Genomic DNA, 27,885 nt, shown 5'->3' with positions numbered 1-27,885 from the left:
ATTTTCATTAAAGATTGGGATGATTGGAAGACAGATTCAGTGCAGCTGAGGGTCACTATCAGAACCTGGTGATGCCATTTGGGTTGATGAACACGCCTGCTGTCTTTCACCACTTTGTAAATTACATCTTTAGTCACCTTGTAGGTAGATTTGTGGTAATCTATCTTGATGATTAATTTGTTCACCTGACATTGAGTCACATCAGGTACATGTCAGGCAGGTCTAACAAATACTCAGAGACAACCAATTATTTGTCAAACCAGAGAAATTTATGTTCTCAGTTGAGGAGATCCCTTTTCTGGGATATGTGTTATCATCCACCGATTTTCGCATGGATCCGGCGAAAGTCCGGGCAGTACTGGATTGAGATTGTCCTGAGGGTTTGAAAGCATTACAAAGGTTTTTAGGTTTCCTCAACTACTACCGTAAGTTCATCAAAAACCTTTTGGTAGTACCCAAACGGCTGACGGAAATGACGAGGAAGGGGATGGACTTTTCCAAGTGATCCAGTCCAGCTAGGGAGGAATTCAATACCTTGAAGAGGTGTTTTGCATCTGCACCAATCCTCATACAGTCTGATGTCACTCAGCCTTTTATCATCGAGGTTGATGAGTCTGAGGTGGGAAAGGGGGCTGCATTGTCACAGGGTGCGTCTCCTGATATATGGCGTCCATGTGTATATTTTTCGAAAAAAACTGTTGTCTGCAGAAAAAAAGTATGACATAGGTAATAGGGAACTCTTGGCAATCAAGTGGGCTTTGTTTTTGTCACATATAGGCAAGGGAACAAAAACATTAAGGCAGATGCCTTATCTTGTTGTGTTCCTAAGGGTGGAAGTAATTGTAAACCGCTACCTATTCTACAAAAAGGGTGGTTATAGCGTCTATATGCTCCGATCAAGGAAAAGAGGTTGTTGACGCTCATGGGGACACCCCTGCTGCCTGTCCGTTAGGTAAACTGTTTGTACCTGTAAATTTTCATCTAAGAATCCTAAAGCCCCATCTCACATAGCGAGATCGCTGAAGCATCACCGATTTTATGATGCAACAGCGACCTCACCAGCGATCTCACTACATGTGACACGCAGCGGCGACTGGCTCCCATGCTGGATATCGCTGATCGTGCTCGAATGTCCTGGGCCATTTTTTCATTGTCGCCGTCCCGCTGGCCAGCGCGCATCGCTGTGTTTGACCCGACGAGCGACCTCGTTGGCGATGCAGAACCTAGGGACGCAGGCGGGAGTCGTCAGAAAAGCTGCTGTGTGACAAGGTACCAACGACCGCCGAGGTCATTATTCGCATCGCCGGATCGTTTCTGCATCACTGAAGAGATCTGCCTGTTTGGCAGCTTACTAGCGATCATTTAGCGATGCACCAGCGATCCTTACCAGGTCGTATCGTTGTCGGGATCGCTGGTGCGTTGTTGAGTGAAACGGGACCCTTAGTGAACATTATGCTTCGGTCTTGGTCGGACATCCTGATAATAATGCCACCACTGATCTTCTTACTCAGCGTTTTTGGTAGCCAAGGATTCATCAGGATGTCTGGGAGTATGTAGCCATCTGCAGTATTTGGTACATTGAAAACAATAATACTATAACAGATATTAACATTGTATATAATCAACAGTATTAAGGCCCACTGTCTAGATAAGCCAATTATATTATGGACACTCCATCACAATAATTGAACACCAAAAAACAAGGAGTAACAATCCTTTCAAAAAATTACTATAAAGTTTATTGAAAAAATTACATATATAGACAAAATGAAAATAAAAATACATATATATTACATATAAGGCAAGGAAAAAATGAAGGACTTGGTGGGAACAGGACGACTAGCTCATCCTAAAATGGCGTATAGTAGACATGGGAGTTGGATCATGGAAAAGACAATTGTTACTCCAGAAAGTGCATATACTCATCATAAAGTGCCAGTGCATTGGTATTTCAAAAGACACCAAATATATGGAGAGGTATTGCTAGTAAACAAGTAAAGCATCATATACAGTCAAATTAAATAAGTTAAAGTATACCAGGAAAAACAATAGTACCAAATATCAAAGCAATGCATATATGGGAAAAATATGAACTAATCCATGCCCTTACCGATGTTATCCTACTCGGATGAGGTAGTCCACAGCCAAAATGCGCGTTTCACGTTGGCTTCCTTGGGGGGGTATACCTGACTGTGTGCCCAGAACAATGCAATATACTGCTGATTCAAGGTGTATGAAATCAACCTGATCCACGTCGCGCATGTGTGATGAAGCCCGGCGCATCCATCATATTGCTTCCGGCTTCCCGTGTGACGTGGCGAGTGAGGGAAATCCCTCATGACATCAATGACCCGCAAGCGTCACATCCTCGGCACCTTCGGCAATGTGGTGCATACCATCGCGTCACAGACATGCGCTGGCCAGAGCACATCAGCCTGGAGACCAAACTGCATATTTTAGCTAACCAGACATCCGGTCAGTGTTAACTCCTACCAATCCATACTGACTTTACCAATCTATCACTATTGGTAACCAAATCACTCCCAAGCTAATTAACTTTCCCATAAAAATCTTAACTCTTTTTCTTGAAGACATATTACCACTACACCCAAGACTAACAAAACAAAAACATGATGAAGAAATGCCGAGTGCATGAAAAATCATCTGGATTCGAATATACTGTACATGGTCCAGTGTACATATAATACTAATAAAAATTAAAATAGTAAGAATAAAAAATATATAATATACACAATTTAATGCATAGTGAAAATCGTATACTCCGGATCCAATTTAATATAGGAGACAATATAGTATATAATCTAGAACATTCCCATCATAGAGACAGAGAGACACAAAGGAATATATACATACAGCTGTGATATAGTGTAACACCCGTGCCCGTGTGGGGTCCCTGCCGGGGTCCCCGTCCTCCTACTGTGGTGCCTGTACCTCCGCCGGGGGCGTCCCCGCTCTCAGTCCGTTTCCTGCCGCTCTGCTCCTGCCCCTGCTTCCTGACGCGTGGCCAGCATATCCCCGGGTATGAGACTAAGGTAGCGCGCGGGCGCTCTCTCGGTCTCTTAAAGAGACAGCATGCATTTTTCAAAATGTGATTAAGCAATGATATCATTGTGTGTACTACTTCTGGCCCCTCTGCCATAGAGAGGGCACCAGAGCAATAAGTGTTTCCTGATGCTAGTTTCCGGTTCAGTGATCTGATGTTCCTGTGATCTGTTGTGCTTTGCATGTGTCCTGCCAGTACCCAGTTAATACTGATAGTTTCCTTAGACAATCTGCGGCTTGCTACACCAGTGCTGCCTATGCAACTTCCATCCGGCTCAGATGTCCGTCTCTCCGTACCTACGACGACATCAGTAATGCCTGCCAGCTCCGTCCTGTCCAGCCGCATCCCGCCTGTCAAGTTCTACACTGTTATCCCTGTCTGTACACCCATTTCGCTGGGCCAGCTTCCACGTGTCTGGGGTCTAAGTGGAGGTAGCACCTGTATTCCTTGGACATTCCACTCTGATCCTGTTTGAGGGGTCTTACTACGGGTGTCTGGGGTTCGCATAGTCATGCCCCCTTCAGAGCCCCCCAGACTGTGGTCCAGTGGTTCCACCAAAATCGCAATAAACAAATGTGCACTTCACCATCTGTGTATCCGCTTCCATTCGTTACATATAGCTTGGATGTATTATAGACGTCCCAGGGAGAGATTCATCCCAATGGCCAGGAAGTTAGTTGGACCAGCATGGTGACATTCTTATGATCACATCGTCCCTGTGATCCATATAGTTAATGTAGAATAATTTGGCGGAAAACAGAAGCATCACACATAACTGGGGCCATTCAGAGTTAAAAGCTAAAATAAAAAAAATACACACATACATTTAGACAATAAAATAAATCCAGAGATATCAATTTTATAGGAAGGGAACAAAACCAAGATGCTTGTTTAACCCTGCCGGGACCATGGTTCCCTGGACCGTAATCCACCTACATTATAGTTGCGCTAGTAAACGTTGGCTATCCCCTCCTCTATTGCCCAACTTAATCCTATCAATGCCATGTATTTTTAATTCGCTGGGATTACAATTGTGGTGTTTCCTGACATGCCTTGGAATAGTCTTAAGAGTGCTCACAATGTCTACATCTTTTGCAACCACAATGTCTCGCACATGTTCTCTCGTCCTCACTCATAATTCTCAGGCAGTGAGACCTACATAAATAAGATTACATGTGCATTTTGCGTAATATTTGACATGTGTAGTATTGCAGGTTATTTACTCCTGGATTTTGAATTTCTTAAGGCCATCAGCAGAAGTGAAAGATGTGAACAAATATGATTCCTGCATGCCAGGCAAAAACCTCAAGGGTAACATCCCAGCCTCTGTTTTCTAGCACCAAATGGGTTGGGGGGTTTAGCTTCATAGTGTCATGTCGCTGTCGAACTTGGGGGCTGGTGTTCCTGACTGGCGCCGGACTGTCACGTCGCCATCGGACTCGGGGGGCTGGTGTTCCTGCGTCGGCCACTGGGAGGCGCCGGACTCCTTCGACTGGTGGTGCCGCGATAGGAGGGCTATGTCCTCATTTGGTCCCGCTCCTTTGACGCATGCCTCTGTCGTTGGGCATCGCTGTGTTTCTCCTGTGGGTGATGGTGGTAATAGAGAAGGGGCCCCTGCACAGGCGTCTGGTGGGCGCAGGCTTCTGTGGCGCCCCTGAGGCTCAGTTGCTACAAAGGTACTGCACCTCCTCCTGAGGTGTGGTGCCCCACCATCCAGGTAAGTTGGAAGCTCCTAACCACGCTTCAACACCTGCATCCCACACAACAGAGTAGTGTTCAGCAAAGCCACATTGCGGCTCCCTGCTTGGAGTGTAGCAGAGCACCTCGCTAGGGCATTGGCCGGTGCGGAAACTAATCCCACCACTGCACTAGATCACACATAAGGAAAGTCACAAACAGGGGAAATAGAAAACTTAGCTCTCTCTGTGCAAATGCTCCAGCACAGAGTCCAGCAACCGACTGCAGCCTTCCTCCTGAATAGCTGCCACCAAGTTCAGTAAGCGCTGCAAAGAACTCCCTTCGGTGACTCCTTCCACATCAGGACTCAGATTGAGCTGAGCAATCTCTCCAGCTCCTTCCACCACCAAGGTTGGTTGCAAATGAACAACTATCACCAACGATGATTGAATACCCTGAGACTCATTTATAGAGCCTCACACCTGATTTATAATTACAATTAAACCTACCACTAAGGTGCGATACCACTCCCCACCACTGGGCAACTTAGAATGAAAGACACCACGTGTGATAATTCCAATGGCCACCGGGGGCAATCACGTAACACATTGCACTTGACAAAGTAAAAAAAATTCACTTTGTCCAATTTAAAACTGTCAGATCATGACACCAGTGGTGGGAAAAGAGCCAAGACAGGAAGGAGAACGTCAGAACACCATGATGGAAGGAGAAAAGAAGTCGGAAGAATGGGGGGAGGGGAAGCCACTCGCCCCCAGGCCGCCCCTGCGGAGGCTACGACCGCTGATACACCCTCTGCAGCGCCCGCCACCACCGCACAGCAGATATTGCCATTGGATGAGCCCCATCCGGAGGAGGTATATGAGGGTTCCGGAGCAGAATGGAGTGCCGGGGCCGCGTCCCCGTCTGGACCGGGCACGGTTGCACAGGCCCCCACAGACGGCTCCTGCAGAAACCGGCCTTGCCCCGCCCGAATCCAGCTGCGATCTACCCCATCGGCAACCCCGGGAGTTGCGGCTGCCACCGTCCACTATCAGGTACCGGGACTGGAACCTCGCCTGGGAGCGCAAGGTATGAACACCGCCCCGACCTGACCCTAGTCTTGGGAGCGGAACCAACAAATAGGAATGGCTCAATTGACCTCTGCCGGCGACCCCAGGCTGCGGTGCTGCTAGCCGAGATCCCGATGGACACTGAAGAATCAGATTCCGAAGAACCAGCGGCAGCGCCAGCTGAATCACCGACAGCCGCAGAAGTGCCATCGGTGGTAGCGGATATGCCGTCCCCGCGGGCAGTTGACATGTCTATGGCTCTTTCAATTACCCCGACCAGTCCTTATCTCTCCCTTTGGGAAGCAGAGTACATGCATTTGGCAAATAATCAGCAACAAGACGAAGACACCCAGAGCTTCACCCCTGGAAGCAGTTCCAGTCCAGAAACCCCAGGAGGGGATAACAATTAGTCAAGATGCTTCTTTAAATAACTCTCGTTGCCCAGGAGGGTGTTTGCACCGTTGTGCCTTTTGTTTTCTATTTTTTGACCATCATGGTTCAGTTTTGTTTCCCAGTTGTTGCCCAGTTATATTGGCAGCCTTCCCATTTGAACTGCAGAGATCATGAACGCTGAATGGTCCAGAACTGTTATTGTACTGTATATAGTTTGCACCTCTTTAGGTGCTCTCTCTTGGTTTTACATAGGACTCTCTCTTCTTGAAGGAAGAATTACCTCAGCATAAGGACATTTCCAGACATGTTGGCCGGACCCGTGCCTATTATTTGCACTTATTGATAATGGTTAATATATTTTTGAAACAGAAAGCTAGAAAGTGATAATGCTTAATGACAGATTTTATAGGGTATAGTTGAGAAAGGACTATAGTGAATGTTTTACAAATGTAGAAATTTAGTAGATGGTATACTAAAGAGATTTTCAAGTACAAATGCCTTGAATGTGAATAAAGAATTGAAGTTACAGGTGATGAACCAGACACCAGCAGTTGTCATATAAGGAATTAAGAGAATGTGTAAAGTAACAGAACAGAGATGTGTTGCTAGAAAATGTGAATTGATATTGAGTTGCTTCTATAGCACTTTAAATTAGGTAGCATAATTTTGAATTTAGATAGCTAGTTAAAACTGTTTGCAACGTTCAAGAAACCGTGCCTCCCACATAGGGAAGTTTAGTATAAGACATGTTTATTCAGCATTATAAAATTTTGTATGTTCCTGTATTGTCAACTTTGTTTGCCTTGCAGCCCGCGGACGTGCTGTGTTTAATCGGGGGGTATGTGGCGCCCCTGAGGCTCAGTCGCCACAGAGGTACTGCACCTCTTCCTGAGGTGTGGTGCCCCACCATCCAGGTAAGTTGGGGGCTCCTGACCCCGCTCCAACACCTGCATCCCACACAGAGTAGTTCAGCAAAGCCACATTGCGGCTCCCTGCTTGGAGTGTAGCAGAGCACCTTTGGTGGCTCCCTGCTTGAAGCACGAAACGTGCTGGGAGGCAGGTGGAGACAGAATACATAAGAGTGGGAAGGTTTGGAATTTGAAGGGAGTTCGAGGTCAGTCAGTCAGAGAGTCACTCAGAGAGGAGTGAGGAAAGAAGACCCCTGGAAGAGAGATGGAGGAAGGAGGTGCTGCAGCAGACCTCTGTGACCTGGGTCTGCTGGCACGGGAAAGGAAAGAAGGAGAAAGACATCGAACCGAAACCTGATCTTCCATAAGAAGGAAAGACTAGTACGGAACCTAGGAGAAAAAGGGAACAGAGGACGTGGGTTAGAGGAAGAACCCTGCCTAGAAGTTCTAAGCTCAAGGCCGGGGCCCGGTCCCTGAGGTTGTATGGACACTAATGGTTCTACAGCAGACACCAGTGGAGTAGTGGGCTGTAAATGCACTACTCCCATCTAAGACTTGGGGGCACAACAGCAACATTGATAGTGAGCCAGGACTCAGGAGTAAGGAGTCCCCGAAGCAGGCTACAGCTGTCTGCCGTCCAAGTAGAGTTCTTGGGAACATCTGTCAGGAGGAACTCCAGTGTAACTCAGTACTAGGAGTACTTCACACCAAAGGCGCTATAAAAGGAGACGTTCAGAAAGGCACATGTTGGCGGAGTGTTGGAAGGGAGCATTCCATCTGACCTGGAGGTTGAATGAGTCCCTGACCCGGAGGACACGGCACAGAGGCAGGCACCTGTGTGTACTACAGACTGTGAGTAAAGCTTTGGAACTACAAGCCCTGGTGTCCTCCATTCATTCTTGTGCTAACGCACCCAGCACCGCTACATCTGGGTACCAGCTCCTACACCACCTGCGCCTCTCCTCTCCCCCTACATCTACACTGCCCTGGGGCTACAGCTCCACCTGTGGGGAGCTTCACCATCTTGGCTGCAGCACCCCAGCCCCAGAGGATCTACATGCAGTGTCGGCCTAACATCTCACTTGCCGAACACCACAGGTGGTGTCATGAACTATTCCATTAACTACATTCCATCATTTCCAATCTTCCCCCTTTTTACATTGGGCGCCCAGGGCCACGGACCGGGTCACCGCCGCTGTGACACATCCCGCTGACACCGGCCTGGTACCGAGTACCCCACAGCCCTGGGAGGGCGACCCACTTAGCTCTTCTGTCAGAGGTGAAGGGGTTGATGCATCGCCATCTGGCCTGGTTCTGGGGGCGGTCCAGATTAGGTCATCAGGCTGTGAGCCTGTGAGGGATAGCCTTATCCTTCAATTACTTTGGAGCCTGTCCTGCAGGCAGCCAGATATAGTCTTGGTTTCCCCAGTGTGCTAGTGTTTAAATTGCTATTTTTGACTCTGACCTTAGCCTGGATTTCTGACCCTTCTACAACCTGCCAATTTTGTACCTCTGCTGCTCTCCCGGTTTTTTGACTCTGACCTTAGCCTGGATTTCTGACCCTTCTACAGCTTGCCGATTTTGTACCTCTGCTGCTCTCCTGGTTTTTTGACTCTGACCATGGCCTGGATTTTCGACTCTTCTTCAGCCTGTTGATTTTGTGCATCTGCTGCTCTCCTGGATTTTCGACCCTGACCATGGCCTGGATTTTCGACCATTCTTCAGCCTTCCGATTTTGTATCTCTGTTGCCCTCTCGGTTTTGACTTGGACTCCTGACTATGCTTTCGTTCCTGTTTATTAATCCCTTCCTGGCGACCATCCTGCTCCGGTCCGCTGCTCTCATAGGCAGCTACCTCTTGGGCTCCACTGTAATTCCAGATCTCTGTATTGGGGTAAAGGGTTTCGGGGTTTCTCGAGGTGCTGTCTTACTTGCAGCTCAGACTCGCACCAGACGGACGTCACACATAGTGACTATTCACAACGATGTAACGATGTCTTTCAAATTCTTACTTTTGCGCACTGTCATGAGGGGTGCTTCTGGGACATATTTTGATAAGGTTAGTTCAGATCTCAAAATTGACCAATTTTTATGGAGAATTTTCTTCATCACATTCCAACGATGGTTATAGGTCAATATGGACCTAACCATATTATGCCTGGTTTTTCTTTTCTTAGATGATAGAAGATAATCTCTTGAGGTTTATTTAGCCCTAAGATAACCCCTCCTGATATCCCTCCTGTATCCACGCTCCAAAAATCTCTGCCCAAGGTCCACAGACTGCCTTTCAAAAAGTTCATCCAAAGAACAGATCCTCCTCATCCGGAGAAACTGTCCAAACGGTATTGCTCTGATGGTTGCACCCAGATGTGCTGATGAGGCATGGAGTAATGTATTGGCAGAAGTCATCCTCCAGAATACATCTGTATAGATTAAACCATTCTCCTGAACTTGTAACATAATGTCCAGGAAAGCGATCTCCCTAGAATGGTAAGTATAGGTGAGCCTAATGTTGGAGCCGTTGCAGTTCAATCCTGCCATGAAATCAGATCATTAATTTTACCATGCCAGATAAACAGAATGTCATCTATATATCTGTACAATTCAAGGATCTGGGGGGCGGCATGTACATCGTCCAGAAAAATCCTTCTCTCCCAGTACCCCAAAAAGAGATTTGCATAAGACGGTGCACATGCTGCTCTCATTGCTGTACCACGTCTTTGTAAAAAGAACCGATCCTTGAATGTGAAATCGTTGTGTGTCAGAATGAACTGCAACAGCTCCAACACAAGGTCCCGAACGTCGGCATCCATGTCACTAGATTTCAAGAAGAAGCAAACTGCTTCCAAATCCATCCTCATGACAAATACTTGTATATAATGCCTCAACGCCTGCAGCAACGAGAAGTACGGTATATCTGAATCTAGGCGCAAACCGTCAAGGCATTTTAGGACGTCCGTGGTGTCCCTGACATAGGAGGGCAGTGTCTCCACCTGTGGATGCAAGTAGAGTTCCAGAAATTTACACACAGGATCACATAGCCCTCCTATGCCAGAGACAATAGGACTCCCAGTGGGATTAACTGGGTCCTGGTGGATCTTGGGGAGGAGGTAGAACGTGGGGACAACAGGACATTTGGACAAAAGACCCTCCGCCGTTTTTCTGGGAATAATTCCTCTCTCAACGGCCATTTCCAAAATATTATTGAGTTTTTCCCCGAATGATGATGTTGGATTATGAGGGGGAGATATGTGGCGCCCCTGAGGCTCAGTTGCCACAGAGGTACTGCACCTTCTCCTAAGGTGTAGTGCCCCACCAACTAGGTAAGTTGGGAACTCCTTTCCACACTCCAACACCTGCATCCCACACACAGGATAGTTCAGTAGGTCTGCCTAGCAGCTTCAGGCTGGGGGTAGCAGAGCACCCTTCGTGGAACCCTGCTTCGTAACACGAGATGTGCTGGGAGCTGGGTGGAGTTAGTATAAAAGAGAGGGAAAGTTGAGGATAGTAGGTCAGTCTGGGGTGAGTCCCAGAGAAGAAGAGCAGGCAGACAGAAGGTCAGCCTGACGGGAGGTCAGGCGGTGGAAGACAGTCAGTCAGGAGAGGTGGAGGACTGGTCTTAGTGGAAAGATCTCCCGTGGAAAGGAATAGCAGAAGGAGTGCTGCAGCTGCCTCAGTGATCTGAGCCAGCTGGCACGGGAAAGAGAAGAGAAGGAGAAAGACGTAGACCTGCAACTTAAGCTTCCATATGTGGGAGAAGGAACAGTGCAGAGAGAAGGAGTAGGAGAACAAAGAGGAGTTGTGGGTTGGAAGAGGAACTTTGCCTATAGGTTCTCAGCGCAAGGCCGGGGCCCGGTCCCCGAGGTTGTATGGACACTTATGGTTCTGCAGCAGACACCGGTGGAGTAGTTGGCTGTAAATGCACTACTCCCATCCAAGACTTGGGACACAACAGCAACCGATTTGCGAGCCAGGACTCTGAGAGGAGTCCCCGATAGAGGCTACAGCTGTCTGTCATACAAGTAAGGTTCTAGGAACATCTGACATGATGAATTACAGAGAACTACGGTACTGGAGCTCTTCACATTAAAAGGCGCAATAGAGGAGTCGTTCCTGAAAGGCACATGTTGGAGGAGTGTTGGAGAGGAGAACCCTGACTTGCCCGGGAGGTTGATTGAGTCTCTACTCCGGAGGACACGGCACGGAGGCGGGCACCAGTGGATACCACAAACTGTGAGTAAAGCTTTGAAACTATAAGCCTTGGAGTCCTCCATTCATTTGTCGCTAACACCTTCAGCATCGCTACATCTGGATACCAGCATCTATACCATTCTGCGCCTCTCCTCATCCATTGCACCCACACTGCCCTGGGACTACAGCTCCACCTGTGGGGAGCTACACCATCATTGCTGCAGCACACCATCAGTCTAAGTAGATCTGCATGCAGCGTTGGCTCAACATCTTACTTGCCAAATACCACGGGTGGCATCACAAACTTTTCAACTAAGCTATAACACTATTGACATCACCCATTGATATTGGGCGCCCAGGGCCACTGATCGGGTCACCGCTACTGTGACACATCCCCCTGACACTGGCCCGGTACCGAGTACCCCGCTGCCCTGGGTGTGAGGGGCGACCCAGATGTATAGGTGTCTTTATTATGTAGCTGTTTGAAGGCTTCCTTCTCGTACTTGTCCACCAACCAAATTGCCACATTCCCCCCCCTTATCAGCTGGTTTTATTACAACCCCTGCCATTGATTTTAATTCCTCCCCAGACTGACGCTGTGCGTTCGTAAGATTACTTTTCATGCCAAAATTACTAATTTGTTTGAATTCTTCAGATACCAATTTGGTAAAGATTTCTACCTGTGGGCATAACCACAAGGGGGGGGAAGTGGTGGATCTAGTAAAATTCAGCAGTGGAGATGTACCTGATATATCTGGGTGAGATTTCCTCTCCAGTTCCTCCAGGGCTTCAATAGCCTCCCTTTCTGCTGCACTAGTCAGCCTGATATCAGGATTGGATTTTGAGTGGAGCTTCTTCAATACCAGCTTGCGGGAGAAAAGGTTTAGGTCTTTCAAGGCTGTGAAATGGTCAAAATTATTAGATGGTACAAATGACAAATCAAGGCTCAAAACCTTCCTTTGTGATTCAGTAATTATTTTTGATAGATCAATTACCTCTAATGGGTTAATTTTGGCTCTCTTTTCCCTTTGGGGTGATGATGTCATCTTTCGTTTGTTGTTAAATCATCCCCCTTTTTGCCAGTTGTCCTTTATATGTTCCTTTCTATCCCATGATGGTCTGGAACTCTCAGGGCCATGTGTCTTGTCCTCTGCCAGGCCTCATCATACACGCGCGTCGTGGATCAGGCTGATTTCATACACCTGGGGTCAGCAGTATATTACATTGTTCTGGGCACACAGTCAGGTATACCCCTTAAGAAGCCAATGCAAAACGCGTGTTGAGGCTGTGGACATAGGATAACATGGGTAAGGGCATGGATTAGTTGATATTTATCCCCATATATGCATTGGTTTGCTATCTGGGACTATTGTTTTTCCTAGTATACTTTAACTTATTTAATTTGACTGTTTATGATGCTTTACCTGTTTTTACTAGCAATACCTCTCCATATATTGGGTGTTTTTTGAAATACCAAAGCACTGGCACTTTATGATAAGTATTTGCACTTTCTGGAGTAATAATTGTCTTTTCCATGATCCAACTCCCATGTCTACTATCCCTTTTAGGATGAGCTAGTCGTCCTGTTCCCACCAAGCCCTTCATTTTTTCCTTGTCTTATATGTAATGTATATGTATTTTTATTTTTATTTTGCCTATATATGTAATTTTTTCAATAAACTTTGTAGTAATTCTTTGTAGGGAATGTTACTCCTTGTTTTATGGTGTTCAAGTATTTGGTGCATTGGAGGGGATATGGTCCTGAGGAGAGGATGTGGGTACCAGCATCTGACGTCTATGCGGCCAGACTGAATCCGGTCTTTTCACGTGGTACACCCTGATAAACCCGGTCCGGAGGTTACAGAAGTCTCTCGTAGAAGGGGGTACTGTCAGGGGGTTACCAAGTCAGAGAGGAGCCAGAAGACCGCAGTGTCTGATGGCTCCTACTCCTTCACTGAAAAGAAGCACTTCACCTTCTTTTTAAACAGTGTAAATTTATTTTGGCAGTACAGGGGTTAACAACACAACTAGCAGTAGCCGTGAGGCGTACCTACGGTGCCCTAGACGCCTTGGCACCGCCAGAGAGCTAACTAAGCCTAAAGCAAGAAAGGTGAAATCTAAACTGCCCGGAGTAGAACCCCAAAGGAATAGATAGCCCCCCAAACATATATTGTCGGTGAGACAAGATGAGGCACAAACACAGGTAGAAAATAGACTGAGCAAATGATGGGGCCCAAACTGTCTAGACAGGATAGGACAGGAAAGACACTGTCTGCAATCATGCAAAAACCCTAAAAAATCCAACACGACTGATGTACAAAAAACACTAAGGTCTCACGACCTCTCCCCCACTATATCAGCATTCTGGTGTGAACTAGCAGCAAAGCAAAAGGGACTAATATAACAGGGGACTGAACAAACTGACACAAGCTGTAACATATGGAGCGGGGTCCAGCACAGCCCCAGCAGGGAGCACGCTGAACCCTCACAGCAAAGCAGAAAGCAGAAAAAGGCAAAACCAGATCATATGCAAAAGATTAGCAAAAGAACTACTTAACTGAAAAATGCAGGATCAGGCAGGAGACAGCAGACCTCAAAATGAAAGAAACAAATCACCAGCAGCAACTGAGGGAAGCCTGCTCACTTAAGTACTCTCAATCAGTAACCCCTGATTTCTAATCATCGTCATCAGGTGGCAGACTTCTGTCAATCCGGCCAGCTCCACTACCCATAGTAACCACCAGAGGGAGCCCCGACTCAGAAGTAAGAGAATTCACAACAGCGTCCCCTAGCGTTAGGGACAGGGAAGGAGACCCTGGTCCAGGGTCACACGACAACTGAGACGTGACAGTAATGATGGTCATTATGCCCAAAAAGTACAATTTTAGATGATGGCTCCAAAAATTAAGGTCTTTGTTCCTGTGTGCATTTGCAAACATTAATCTTGTTTTTTTATGTTTCTTTTGGAGTAATGGCTTCTTCCTGGCAGAGTGGCCTTTCAGCCTATGTTGATACAGTACTCATTTCACTGTGGATATTAACACACTCTTACCAGCTTCCGCCATCATCTTCACAAGGTCTTTTGCTTTTGTTCTTCGGTTGATATGCACTTGTTGGACCAAAGCACGTTCATCTCTGGGACAACCAAACCTGTCTCCTTCCTGAGCAGTATAATGGCTGGACGTTATCATCTTGTTTGTACTTTTGTATAATTGTTTGTACAACTGAACAAGGCACCTTCAGGTATCTTGAAATTGTACTCAAGGATAAGCCAGACTTGTGCAAGTCCTCAATTCTCTTCCTGATATCTTGGCTGATTTCTTGAGACTTTCCCATGATGCTACATAAAGAAGCAGTGTGTTTTCAGGTGTGCATTAAAATACATCCACAGGTGTGTCTCTAATTAACTCAGATGTTGCCCAAAAAAACAGAAGCTTCCAGACACATGACATCATCATATGGGCAGTCTAGAATTGTTTAAAGGCATACTAATTTTAGTGTATGTAAATGTTTGCCTTTGCAGTAAGTGATAAAAATGCCTTAAAACAATCTCTCTCATTATTCTGGTAGAGAGTTAAACACTAGTAGTCCTGGTAAACACTTGGAGGAAACCTGATGACCTTATCGCTGAAGGACCCTTCTAACAAAACAGAATAGCCCAAGGTAGGCAACCTATTTAATCTAACATAATTGTTTGACTATCATTATTAGTTTCCTAGCTATCTAAAGGCCCTTTTACATTTAGCGATGCACCAACGATCCGACCCGGTCAGGATCGCTGGTGCATCGCTAAATGATCGTTAGTGAGCTGTCACACAAGCAGACCTCACAGTGATGCAGCAGCGATGCAGCAACGACGCAGCGCACGATACTCACCTTTCACACACAGCGATCCTGGCGTCCTCCCGCCCGCGTCCACGCGTCGCTCGTCGTCAGCTTCCTGCTGGGGCTTCCTGCTGTGACGACGAGAAATGGAGCCGGACATTCTCGCGCGATCAGCGATGGACAGCGGGGGAGCCGGTCGGAGGTAAGTATCACACATAAAACATCACAAAATCGGTGACGCTATAGCGATATCGCTAGCGATATCGCTATGTGTAAAACCCCCTTAAGGCTGTGTTGAGATTGCTATTAGAGGCTCTGAAATTTAGAAGCTATGTCATCACTCTTAAATAAATGAAAAGCATGAATAGCAGAGCAAGCAGTACCATTCTTTTTTTTAAAGAGGACCTTTCACCAAAATTTTATGCTGAACTGAACACAAGATTTAACCCCTTTCTGACATCAGACGTACTAACCCGTCCATGGGACCTGGGCCCCTATGCCCAGGGACGGGATAGTACGTCTAGCGCGATCAGCGGCTGCGTAAAAAAAAAAAACAATAAAAGTACACATATTTGATATTGCCACGTCCGTAACGACCCGCCCTATAAAACTGTCCAATTAGTTAACCCCTTTAGTGAACCCCTTAAAAAATAAAAATAAAAAATGAAGCAAAAAATAATGATTTATTATCATACCGCCGAACAAAAAGTGCAATAACGCGCGATCAAAAAGACGCATATAAATAACCATGGTACCGCTGAAAATGTCATCTTGTCCCACAAAAACGAGCTATCACACAGCATCATAAGCGAAAAAATAAAAAAGTTATAGCTCGCAGAATAAAGCGATGCAAAAATAATTATTTTTTATATAAAATTGTTTTCATTGCATAAAAGCGCCAAAAGATAAAAAAAGACATAAATGAGGTGTCGCTGTAACCATACTGACCCAAAGAATAAAACCGCTTTATCAATTTTACCGCAGGCGGAACGGTGTAAACACACCCCTCAAAAGAAATTCATGAAACGGTTTTTGTTCATTCTGCGTCCCAAAAATCGGAATGAAAAGCGATCAAAAAATGTCACGTGCCCGAAAATGGTACCAATAAAAATGTCAACTCGTCCCGCAAAAAATAAGGCCTCACATGACTCGGTGGGTCAAAATACGGAAAAATGATAGCTCTCAATATGTGGTGATGCAAAAACTATTTTTACAATAAAAAGCGTCTTTTAGCGTGCGACAGCTGCCAAAAATAAAAACCCACTATAAATAGTAAATCAAACCCCCCATTATCACCCCCTTAGTTAGGGAAAAATAATAAAATTAAAAGAAAATGTATTTATTTCCATTTTCCCATTAGGGCTAGGGCTAGGGTTAGGTGCTAGGGCTAGGGTTAGGGCTAGAGTTAGGGCTGAGATTAGGGTTAGGGGTGTGTTGGGGTTAGGGTTGGAGTTAGAATTGGGGGGTTTCCACTGTTTAGGCACATCAGGTGCTCTCCAAATGCAACATGGCGTCTGATCTCAATTCCAGCCAATTCTGCGTTGAAAAAGTCAAATGGTGCTCCTTCCCTCCCAAGCTCTGCCATGCGCCCAAACAGTGTTTTATCCCCACATATAGGGTATCAGCCTACTCAGGACAAATTGCAAAACAACTTTTGGTGTCCAATTTCTCCTGTTACCCTTAGGAAAATAAAAAATTTGGGGCAAAAATATCATTTTTGTGGAAAAAAATGATTTTTTTATTTTCAAGCCCGGGAATTATAAACTTCTGTGAAGCACTTGGGGGTTCAAAGTGCTCACCACACATCTAGATAAGTTCCGTGGGGGGGTCTAGTTTCCAAAATGGGGTCACTTGTGGGGAGTTTCAATAGTTTAGGTACATCAGGGGCTCTCCAAATGCACATGACACCCGCAGACCATTCCATCAAAGTCTGCATTCCAAAACATCACTACTTCCCTTCCGAGCCCCGATGTGTGCCCATACAGTAGTTTTCTCCCACATATGGGGTATCGGTGTACTCAGAACAAATTGGACAACAACTTTTGGGGTCCAATTTCTCCTGTTACCCTTGGGAAAATAAAAAAATTGGTGACTAAAAGATCATGTTTGTGGAAAAAATACGATTTTTTTTATTTTCACGCCCGGGCGTTATAAACTTCTGTGAAGCACTGGGGGGTTAAAAGTGCTCCCCACACATCTAGATAAGTTCCTTGGGGGGTCTAGTTTCCAAAATGGTGTCATTTCTGGGGGGTTTCCACTGTTTTGGTACAACAGGGGCTTTCCAAACACGACATGGTGTCCGATCTCAATTCCAGCCAAAAACCGTCAAATGGCGCTGCTTCCCTTCTGAGCTCTGCCATGCACCCAAATAGTGGTTTACCCCCACATGTGGGGTATCAGCGTACTCAGGACAAATTGCACAATAACTTTTAGGGTCCTGTCACCCTTGGAAAAATAAGAATTGAGGGTGAAAAGATCATTTTTGTGGAAAAAATATGATTTTTTAATTGTACGGCTGAACGTTATAAACTTCTGTGAAGCCCTTGGGGGTTCAAAGTTCTCACCACACATCTAGATAAGTTCCTTGGGGGGTCTAGTTTCCAAAATAGTGTCATTTTTGGGGGGTTTCCACTGTTTTTGTACATCAGGGGTTTTCCAATCACGACATGGTGACTAAAAGATCATGTTTGTGGAAAAAATACGATTTTTTATTTTCACACCCGGGCGTTATAAACTTCAGTGAAGCACTGGGGGGTTCAAGGTGCTCACCACACATCTAGATAAATTCCTTGGGGGGTCTAGTTTCCAAAATGGTGTCATTTCTTGGGGGGGTTTCCACTGTTTTGGTACATCAGGGGCTTTCCAAACACGACATGGTGTCCGATCTCAATTCCAGCCAAAAACGTCAAATGGCGCTGCTTCCCTTCTGAGCTCTGCCATGCGCCCAAATAGTGGTTTACCCCCACATGTGAGGTATCAGCGTACTCAGGACAAATTGCACAATAACTTTTAGGGTCCTGTCACCCTTGGAAAAATAAGAATTGAGGGTGAAAAGATCATTTTTGTGGAAAAAATATAATTTTTTAATTGTACTGCTGTACGTTATAAACTTCTGTGAAGCCCTTGGGGGTTCAAAGTTCTCACCACACATCTAGATAAGTTCCTTGGGGGGGTCTAGTTTCCAAAATGGTGTCATTTTGGGGGGGTTTCCACTGTTTTGGTACATCAGGGGTTTTCCAATCGCGACATGGTGCCCGATCTCAATTCCAGCCAAAAAAGTCAAATGGCGCTGCTTCCCTTCTGAGCTCTGCCATGCGCCCAAATAGTCGTTTACACCCACATATGGGGTATCAGCGTACTCAAGACAAATTGCACAATAACTTTTATGGTCCTGTTACCCTTGGGAAAATGAAAACCTTTTTTTGGAAAAAATATGATTTTTTAATTGTACCGCTGTACGTTATAAACTTCTGTGAAGCCCTTGTGGGTTCAAAGTTCTCACCACATATCTAGATAAGTTCCTTGGGGGGGTCTAGTTTCCAAAATGGGGTCACTTGTGGGGGGTTTCCACTGTTTAGGTACATCAGGGGCTCTCCAAACATGACATGGTGTCCGATCTGAATTCCAGCCAATTTTGCATTGAAAAAGACAAACGGCGCTCCTTCCCTTCTGAGCTCTGCCATGCGCCGAAACAGTGGTTCCCCCCCACATATCAGATATCAGCGTACTCAGGACAAATTGCACAATAACTTTTGCAGTCCAATTTCTCCTGTTACCCTTGGTAAAATAAAAAAAATTGAACCTGAAGTATTTTTTTTGTGAAAAAAAGTTAAATGTTCATTTTTTTTAAATGTTCAAAAAATTCCTGTGATGCACCTGAAGGGTTAATAAACTTCTTGAATCTGGTTTTGAGCACCTTAAGGGGTGCAGTTTTTAGAATGGTGTCACTTTTGGGTATTTTCTATCATATAGACCCCTCAAAGTGACTTCAAATGTGATGTGGTCCATAAAAATAAAATGGTGTTACAAAAATGAGAAATCGCTGGTCAACTTTTAACCCTTATAACTTCCTAACAAAATAAAATTTTGGTTCCAAGATTGTGCTGATGTAAAGTAAACATGTGGGAAATGTTACTTATTAAGTTTTTTGTGTGCCACATCTCTGTGATTTAAGGGCATAAAAATTCAAAGTTGGAAAATTGCGAAATTTTCAAAATTTTCGCCAAATATGTCACGAGAAAACAATGTCAGAATCACCGGGATCCATGGAAACGTTTCAGAGTTATTACCTCATAATGGGACAGTGGTCAGAATTGTAAAAATTGGCCCGGTCATGAACGTGCAAACCACCCTTGGGGGTGAAGGGGTTAATAGTGGCTGCAAAGAGAATTTTTGCACAGATATTAGCAATCAAAGTTTTGGCACACACTTTAATAGCACTTTAAGTTCAAGTGGGTGTTATCACACAGGTCTCACAAGGGGCGTGTACAGTTTGCAATTTTTGGCATTATCACACCAGTCAGAAGCAACTCAACCAAAATTGACAGAGCTAGGGAAGGGTCTGGCTGGAATGGAGCAAAGCTATGCCCATCTGTCAAATTCAGCAAAAGTGCCAACATTTCTTATGTCAGAAACGCTACTCAAGTTCCTTACTGGAGTAGCATTCCTGGAGAGGTGCATGGAGATGCACGCCACTGAGAATGTGTCAAATCCATTCAGGGGGGCACACCTTTTAGTAAATTCAGCACATCATACTCCAGTGATCCCTTCATTAAGAATGGCATGCAGAACTCCAGTCTTCATGAATAGGTTCAATATCATATGGCAATGTTACTCTTTAAGGCATTAAGATGAGCACTATTACTGTGTGAGGCCAAAAGTTTATCACTGTCCAGGCTTGGACTGGCCCACAGGAGAATCCTCTGTTGGGCCACTATGCAAGAGTTGGCCACCATGCTCTTATATGAGCAGTACTTGGCACAATATACTTGAATCACAATGTATAGACAAAGGCAGCATCTTATTCATTTCACAATCTAACCAGTTCACTGTGATATAAATTTGTGATTTAGGTTGATGTCACATTTGCATGTAGCCGAAACGTGGGGCCCTGGAGTTGGTTACTGGTGGGTCCATGGCACTCCAGTTGGACACTGCAATCTGTAGGGAATTATCACCTGCTGTGGTTACTGCTGGTGGAAAGCTTGTGTAACTTGAAAAACGTTGTAGAGGGTTCTGAAAAAGGAAGGATTCAATCAAATCTAAGATGCAAATTCTATAGAGACAAGTTGTGGCTGAAAGAAGTCTTTATCACAGCCTGGCAATTTGGTGGAATGGAGAAGAGTTTGGAAAGTGAAGGACTCAAATCAGAAAAGACATATCCTAAAAGTTATATTTTACACTATATGAGCACTGTCTAATAATAAATTTACCTGTCACCTGTTTGGCCGCTATAAGATGTGGCCACTGCATTTCAGGGCTTATCTACAGCATTCTATAATGCTTCAGATGCGCCCCCGGTCTGACCTGAAAGATAAGAAAAATAAGTTTTATTATACTCACCCCGGGGGGGGGGCGGTCCATTGCGGTCCGGTCCAATGGGTGTCGCAGGTCCGGGTCCGGCGCCTCCTATCTTCTTGCGACACCGCCTTCCTGCTTGCTTCATCGCTACCAGAATCGCACTTCTGCGCAGACGTACTTATCTGCCCTGTTCAGGGAAGAGCAAAGTACTGCAGTGCGCAGGCACTGGGTCTCGCTGACCTTTCCTGGCGCCTGCGCACTGCAGTACTTTGCTCTGCCCTCAACAGGGCTGATAAGTACTCCTGCGCAGGAACGCAATGCCGAGAAGCGATGAAGCAATCAGGAGGACGTCGTCGCAAGAACATGGGAGGAACAGGGCCCGGACCTGCGACACCCATCGGACCGGACCATCACCCGGGTGAGTATAATAAAACTTATTTTTCTTATCTTTCAGGTCGGACCGGGGGCTTATTTACAGCATTATAGAATGCTGTAGATAAGCCCTGAAATGCAGTGGCCACATCTTATAACGGCCAAAACAGGTGACTAGTTCGCTTTAAGGAATTCCGGTAAAGACGTTTTTATCTTTTTACATCAGACTCTAGCCTCCTTGATTCATCAGGTATTTTCAAGGCACCCATACCATCAAACTACTTGTGGCCTGAATAAGGGTAGTTAGCAACCCCCTATAACACCTACATAAACTCAGGGGTACCATAACTGGGTGATTTGGGGCCGCAAAGCAAACTTTGCCGCGAAAGGTCCCTCACATTCTGTATGTACACCAATGTTTGTAGTTTAAAGGGAACCTGTCAATAGGTTTTTCCCCATATAAAGAAGGCCAGCACCTGTGAGCCCTCATATACAGTATTCCAGAATGCAGCCTCCATAAAGCAAAAATAGCTTTTATTATACTCGCCAATGGGACGGTCCGGTCCGATGGGCATCATTGGTCTTTATTCAGCGCTTCCTCTCTTCTTGCTTCTTGTGGATGACACGTTCTACCTCATTCACACACTGTCCTTGGCATTGTGCTCCTACGCAGACGCACTTCTCTCTGCCCTGCCGAAAGTAGACCAAAGTACTGTAATGCGTATGCGCAGGGAAAGGGCAAAGAGAGCCAGCTCATGCGCACTAAAATTAATTACTTAATAACTTTTTCTTCCCTTTTAAAGATCGACCCAAATAATGGAGTCGTCCTACTCGGAACTCCTCAGATAATCAAATAGCACCACAGAAGCTACTTTGCATATACAGTAGATTTTAAAATAAGTAAATAAAATAAGTAGTAAAATATTAAATAGAAATGTATATTAAATTAAGTTTAGCTTTGCTCCTTTTTTTTAAAGACGTAATGCATGTTTGGACTACTTATAGTGCAATACTTTCAGAAAGTTTGTTCTAGAGAGTCGTTAGTTGAGTTTATAGGAACTTTACATTATTCAGCAATGTGTCACAGAGCTGATAACTTTACAGACTTTTGTGGAAATCTGATGGTTCAGACTGTAGCTTTCTTATCAGCCTGTAAATCTCCTTAATTAGGAGACTGTTTGTTCCATTCTCTTCCCGCAGCTTGCTCTGACAAAGGTGCAGTATATCGACCTAGATCAAACTCTGCTGCGCTCTCAGCGAGGGTTGATTGGGGCAGCCTATCTGGCTGTTTCGAGACAGAAGCAAAAATAGACAAATTGAAATGTACACATACTGTATGACACAGACAGGGGAAACTTGGTAAGCTTTTCACCTACAAGTTGCAAAAATTAAAAGTACTGTCAGCGAATCGTGAGCACCCAAAACTTAGTGATGACATGACCCACAATGCACATCATCAAAAGGTGAGTCAACACAAAGTCAGCAAACACATAAAGAAATAAAATAACTATCAATACACAAGCTGCATAAGAATAGCCAGCCTGGCTATAACTAATTAAATAAATGTGTCACATAGATAAGATAGTTTGTAGGAAAATTAGTATTTGACACACTGCCGATTTTGCACGTTCTCCCACCTTCTGGATGATCCAGGGGAGGCATGCGAGAAGGTCATCTGATCATATGAGATCAAAACGGAGCAGAGCAGTAAGAGCATTTAAGGCTGGGTCTTCCAACATGACAATGACCCGAAACACACAGCCAGGGCAACTAAGGAGTGGCTGAGTAAGAAGGTACTGGAGTGGCCTACCCAGTCTCCAGACCTGAACCCAATAGAAAATCTTTGGAGGAAGCTGAAACTAAATGACCGGAAACCTGAAAGATCTGGAGAAGATCTGAATGGAAGAATGAGCCAAAATCCCTGCTGCAGTGTGTGCAAACTTGGTTAAGAACTACAGGAAACTTCTCACTTCTGTAATTGCAAACAAAGGTTTCTGTACCAAATATTAAGTTCTGTTTTTCTATTATATCAAATACTTATTTCATGTAATAAAATGTAAATTAATTATGTAAAAATCATACAATGTTATTTTCTGGCTTTTTATTTTTAGATTCTGTCTCTCACAGGTGTAGTGTACCTACAATAAAAATTACAGCTCTCTCCATTCTTTGTAGGTGCGAAAACTGGCAAAATCGGCGGCAGTGTATCAAATAATTATTTTCCCCACTGTAGATAGATAGGTAGATGTATATTACTCTCAGGAACAGCTAATGCAGGTCTTCAAATCAAAGGTTTTTACCGGAAATATTTCTTGATAAACTAACCTATTTTTTAATCAGGTTATGTCTTGAATGCTTTTTTTCATGTAAAGTCAATAAACACAGAAATAAAAAATGAAATTAGAAATCTTGCAATTTTCACCTTGGCTACTAAGGTAATTTCAGATTCATACTAAAAACGACAGCGATCTCATTATCACTGGAGGCAGCATTATAATGGCAGATACTGTATACAGTCGATATCTCAGGATCCACCAATCACAATAAGTGAATTCACAGCTGACCCGGCTCTCCATCCCTTCACAATGACCTTCGCACAGGCTCATTAGATGCTTCAATACAAAATATAGGGTCAGTCTATTGCTGCTAATATATACAGTTGTGTCCAAAAGTATTGACACCCCTGCAATTCTGTCAGATAATACTCAGTTTCTTCCTGAAAATGATTGCAAACACAAATTCTTTGGTATTATTATCTTCATTTAATTTGTCTTAAATGAAAAAACACAAAATTGTCCTAAAGCCAAATTGGATATAATTCCACACCAAAAATAAAAAAGAGGGTGGACAAAAGTATTGGCACTGTTCGAAAAATCATGTGATGCTTCTCTAATTTGTGTAATTAACAGCACCTGTAACGTACCTGTGGCACCTAACAGGTGTTGGCAATAAATAAATCACACTTGCAGCCAGTTGACATGGATTAAAGTTGACTCAACCTCTGTCCTGTGTCCTTGTGTGTACCACATTGAGCATGGAGAAAAGAAAGAAGACCAAAGAACTGTCGGAGGACTTGAGAAACCAAATTGTGAGGAAGCATGAGCAATCTCAAGGCTACAAGTCCATCTCCAAAGACATGAATGTTCCTGTGTCTACCGTGCGCAGTGTCATCAAGAAGTTTAAAGCCCATGGCACTGTGGCTAACCTCCCTAGATGTGGACGGAAAAGAAAAATTGACAAGAGATTTCAGCGCAATATTGTGCGGATGTTGGATAAAGAACCTCGACTAACATCCAAGCAAGTTCAAGCTGCCCTGTAGTCCGAGGGTACAACAGTGTCAACCCGTACTATCCGTCGGTGTCTGAATGAAAAGGGACTGTATGGTAGGAGACCCAGGAAGACCCCACTTCTTACCCCGAGACATAAAAAAGCCAGGCTGGAATTTGCCAAAACTTACCTGAAAAAGCCTAAAACGTTTTGGAAGAATGTTCTCTGGTCAGATGAGACAAAAGTAGAGCTTTTTGGGCAAAGGCATCAACATAGAGTTTACAGGAGAAAAAAAGAGGCATTCAAAGAAAAGAACACGGTCCCTACAGTCAAACATGGCGGAGGTTCCCTGATGTTTTGGGGTTGCTTTGCTGCCTCTGGCACTGGACTGCTTGACCGTGTGCATGGCATTATGAAGTCAGAAGACTACCAAGAAATTTTGCAGCATAATGTAGGGCCCAGTGTGAGAAAGCTGGGTCTCCCTCAGAGGTCATGGGTCTTCCAGCAGGACAATTACCCAAAACACACTTCATAAAGCACTATAAAATGGTTTGAGAGAAAGCACTGGAGACTTCTAAGGTGGCCAGTAATGAGTCCAGACCTGAATCCCATAGAACACCTGTGAAGAGATATCTAAAAATGGCAGTTTGGAGAAGGCACCCTTCTAATATCAGGGACCTGGAGCAGTTTGCCAAAGAAGAATGGTCTAAAATTCCAGCAGAGCATTGTAAGAAACTCATTGATGGTTACCGGAAGCGGTTGGTCGCAGTTATTTTGGCTAAAGGTTGTGCAACCAAGTATTAGGCTGAGGGTGCCAATACTTTTGTATGGCCCATTTTTGGAGTTTTGTGTGAAATGATCAATGTTTTGCTTTTTGCTTCATTCTCTTTTGTGTTTTTTCATTTAAGACAAATTAAATGAAGATAATAATACCAAAGAATTTGTGATTGCAATCATTTTCAGGAAGAAACTGAGTATTATCTGACTGAATTGCAGGGGTGTCAATACTTTTGGCCACAACTGTATGTGAATATCCTGATATAAGAGTCTAGAGAAGCTCCAGTAGCCAGTGTGAAATGATGACCATGGTATGGAAAAAAATACTGAATGTAAATAAATTAATGTTAACATATTTAATATGATATGACTCTAATCAATTAACAATGCTCCGGTGTTTGTCTCCAATATATAATATAGAGAAACATATTGCGTATACATTTGGGAACACTGCAATTTACACTGCTATTTACTTAGTAATACTCCTGTGCATGTCTATGGGCTCGAAGACCAGGGCTTGTCACACTGACTTTCCAAACAAGATGCGCTATGCTGGCCAATGCATTTATAAATTGTGCATGATTAACCCGTGATTATTCTTCAAAACGTTTCATTTTTTTTCAACTATTTCTATCTCATAGACAGATACAGTAGATAGGGGTTTGTTTTTTTTTCTTTTTTAAAAAAGAAAAAGAAAGCAGCACTAAATCCTCCAGATATGGGTGCAAGCTGTGCATTGGATCACTCAATAGGAAAAAAAAATGAAAACAAGCAGAACTTCATCTTGATAGCGCAAAAAAAAAGAGGCTTTATTCCATGCCCAAAGCATATCACGTTTCTGCTCCAGCAGTGTTCGTTTTCAGGACTCTTGATATTCTCACCTTTTCTTCTCCTGACAATCATTTTTCTAGATGTCTCAAACAATCTGAATGGGACTTCTTGAGAGAAAATAACTTTACCCCAGTCCTTTGTAGTCCAATCCTTGTATTTCCTGCAAAGTTTTTTTCCCTGACGAAGCCCCCTTCAAACTGATTGTAACATCTAGAAGGATTGTTCAAAGAAGTGTGAGGTGGCCAGGGTGGTAGTTGTGACGAGGGGCTGCTGTGTTCCCGCACAGGAAACATAATGTCCCATCTGCTGCGAGTAATATGTGCGAAGTAGGACACTCACATTAGGCTCTGGAATTCCGTCTGATTCCGTATTCCCGGTTCTGGAGTCAGGGTTCACACACACAATGCCAAACTCTGTGTTCATTTGCAACAGTTCAACATTACTTGGAAACAGATGTAGCACAATTCACATCCATTTGTGTTACGTGAGCTCTCCCTGCCTCTTCTGACAACTCCAGTCCTGCAGACGCTCCTTTCACTTCAGCAGCTTCCGTGCCCAGAGTTCCACCATCTTCCTCCTATTCCACCTGTCCAGTTTCCCTTGGAAAAAGTAAAAGGCACGCTCAGCTCTGCCTAGTCCCGACCGTAGGCCCCGGATCCTCTTTGGAATGGTTACTTCAATAAAATGGTGACCGCTCGCACGCTGCTTAGCCGGGGGTCCCACATTTCCTCAGCAATCTCCAGCCCCAGGGCTCTCAGTCTTTCATCTCTCGTTGCTACATGGCTTGTCCTGCCCTAATCAGGAAGTCTCACCACTTACTGCTCTGCATTACACCCATCTCTAGCTCCAACCTGGAAAGCCCCTTATTCTAACTAGGCTTTTTCTGGCACTCTCATTTCCTACCTCTATAGTGTTACCCACTAATCTATTCCCAATATTGTCCTATTCTATCTTCTATATCTTTCCCTAATCTTGCACAAAGTAGATGTAAAGCACATACACATTATAATAACATTAAGCAAATACAATAATGTCCATAAAACTCTATGGAACAGCACATAGAATCATAGAATCATATAGAATCATAGAATCGTAGAGTTGGAAGGGACCTCCTGGGCCATCTGGTCCAACCCCCTGCTCAAAGCTATATTTGATGCTAACATTGTTTAGAGCAGGAGAGGCATATGGCGGCCTCTGTCACCCCCTTACAGAAGAACATGTCAGCGCTTCCACGAGTCCTGTGTCATGCCAACAGTAAAGCATCCTGAGATCATTGATGTGTGAGGTTGCTTTTCGTCCAAGGGACTGTCCTCACTCACAATTTTGCCTAGGAACAATGCTCTAAATAAAGTATATTATCTAAACCTCCTCCAAAGAGTATCTTTTTCTAACGATCCAGGAGCAATTTGCTGATGAACAATGCTTTTTCCAGCATGATGGAGCACCACGTCACAAGGCAAAAGTGACAAATAAATGGCTCGGTGAAGAACACAGTGACATTTTGGGTCTATGGTCAGGAGACTCCCCAGATTTCATTCCCAATGAGAAACTGAAGTAAATCCTCAAAATGCGAGTGGACAAACAATGGCACAGAAACTATGGTAAATTCCAAGCACTGATTAAGCGAGAAATGGTTGTCATCAGTCAGGATTTCTCCTAGAAACTGGTATCCAACATGTTGGGGCGAATTGCAGTCTTTAAAAAAAAGGTCATGACTAGAGTTGAGCGATACCGTCCGATACTTCAAAGTATCGGATCGGAATGGATCGGCCGATCTTTAAAAAAAGTATCGGTATCGCCGATTCCGATACCGGAAGTCCCATTCAAGTCTATGGGACTTCCGGTATCGGAATAAGAAAAACCCTGTTTTTGCCTTGTACAGCCTCTCTGGGGTCTGTACGGGCCTTTCGGGGGGCTGTGCCAGCCTGCCAGGGGGTCTGTGCAGGCTCCGGTGGTCTGTGCCGGCCTGCCGGTGGTCTGTGCAGGCTCCG

The sequence above is a fragment of the Dendrobates tinctorius genome, unplaced genomic scaffold (assembly GCF_039654945.1).
Source record: "Dendrobates tinctorius isolate UK_male_01 unplaced genomic scaffold, ASM3965494v1 ptg000070l, whole genome shotgun sequence".
Classification (NCBI taxonomy): domain Eukaryota; kingdom Metazoa; phylum Chordata; class Amphibia; order Anura; family Dendrobatidae; genus Dendrobates; species Dendrobates tinctorius.
Note: the sequence above shows the minus strand (reverse complement) of the source record.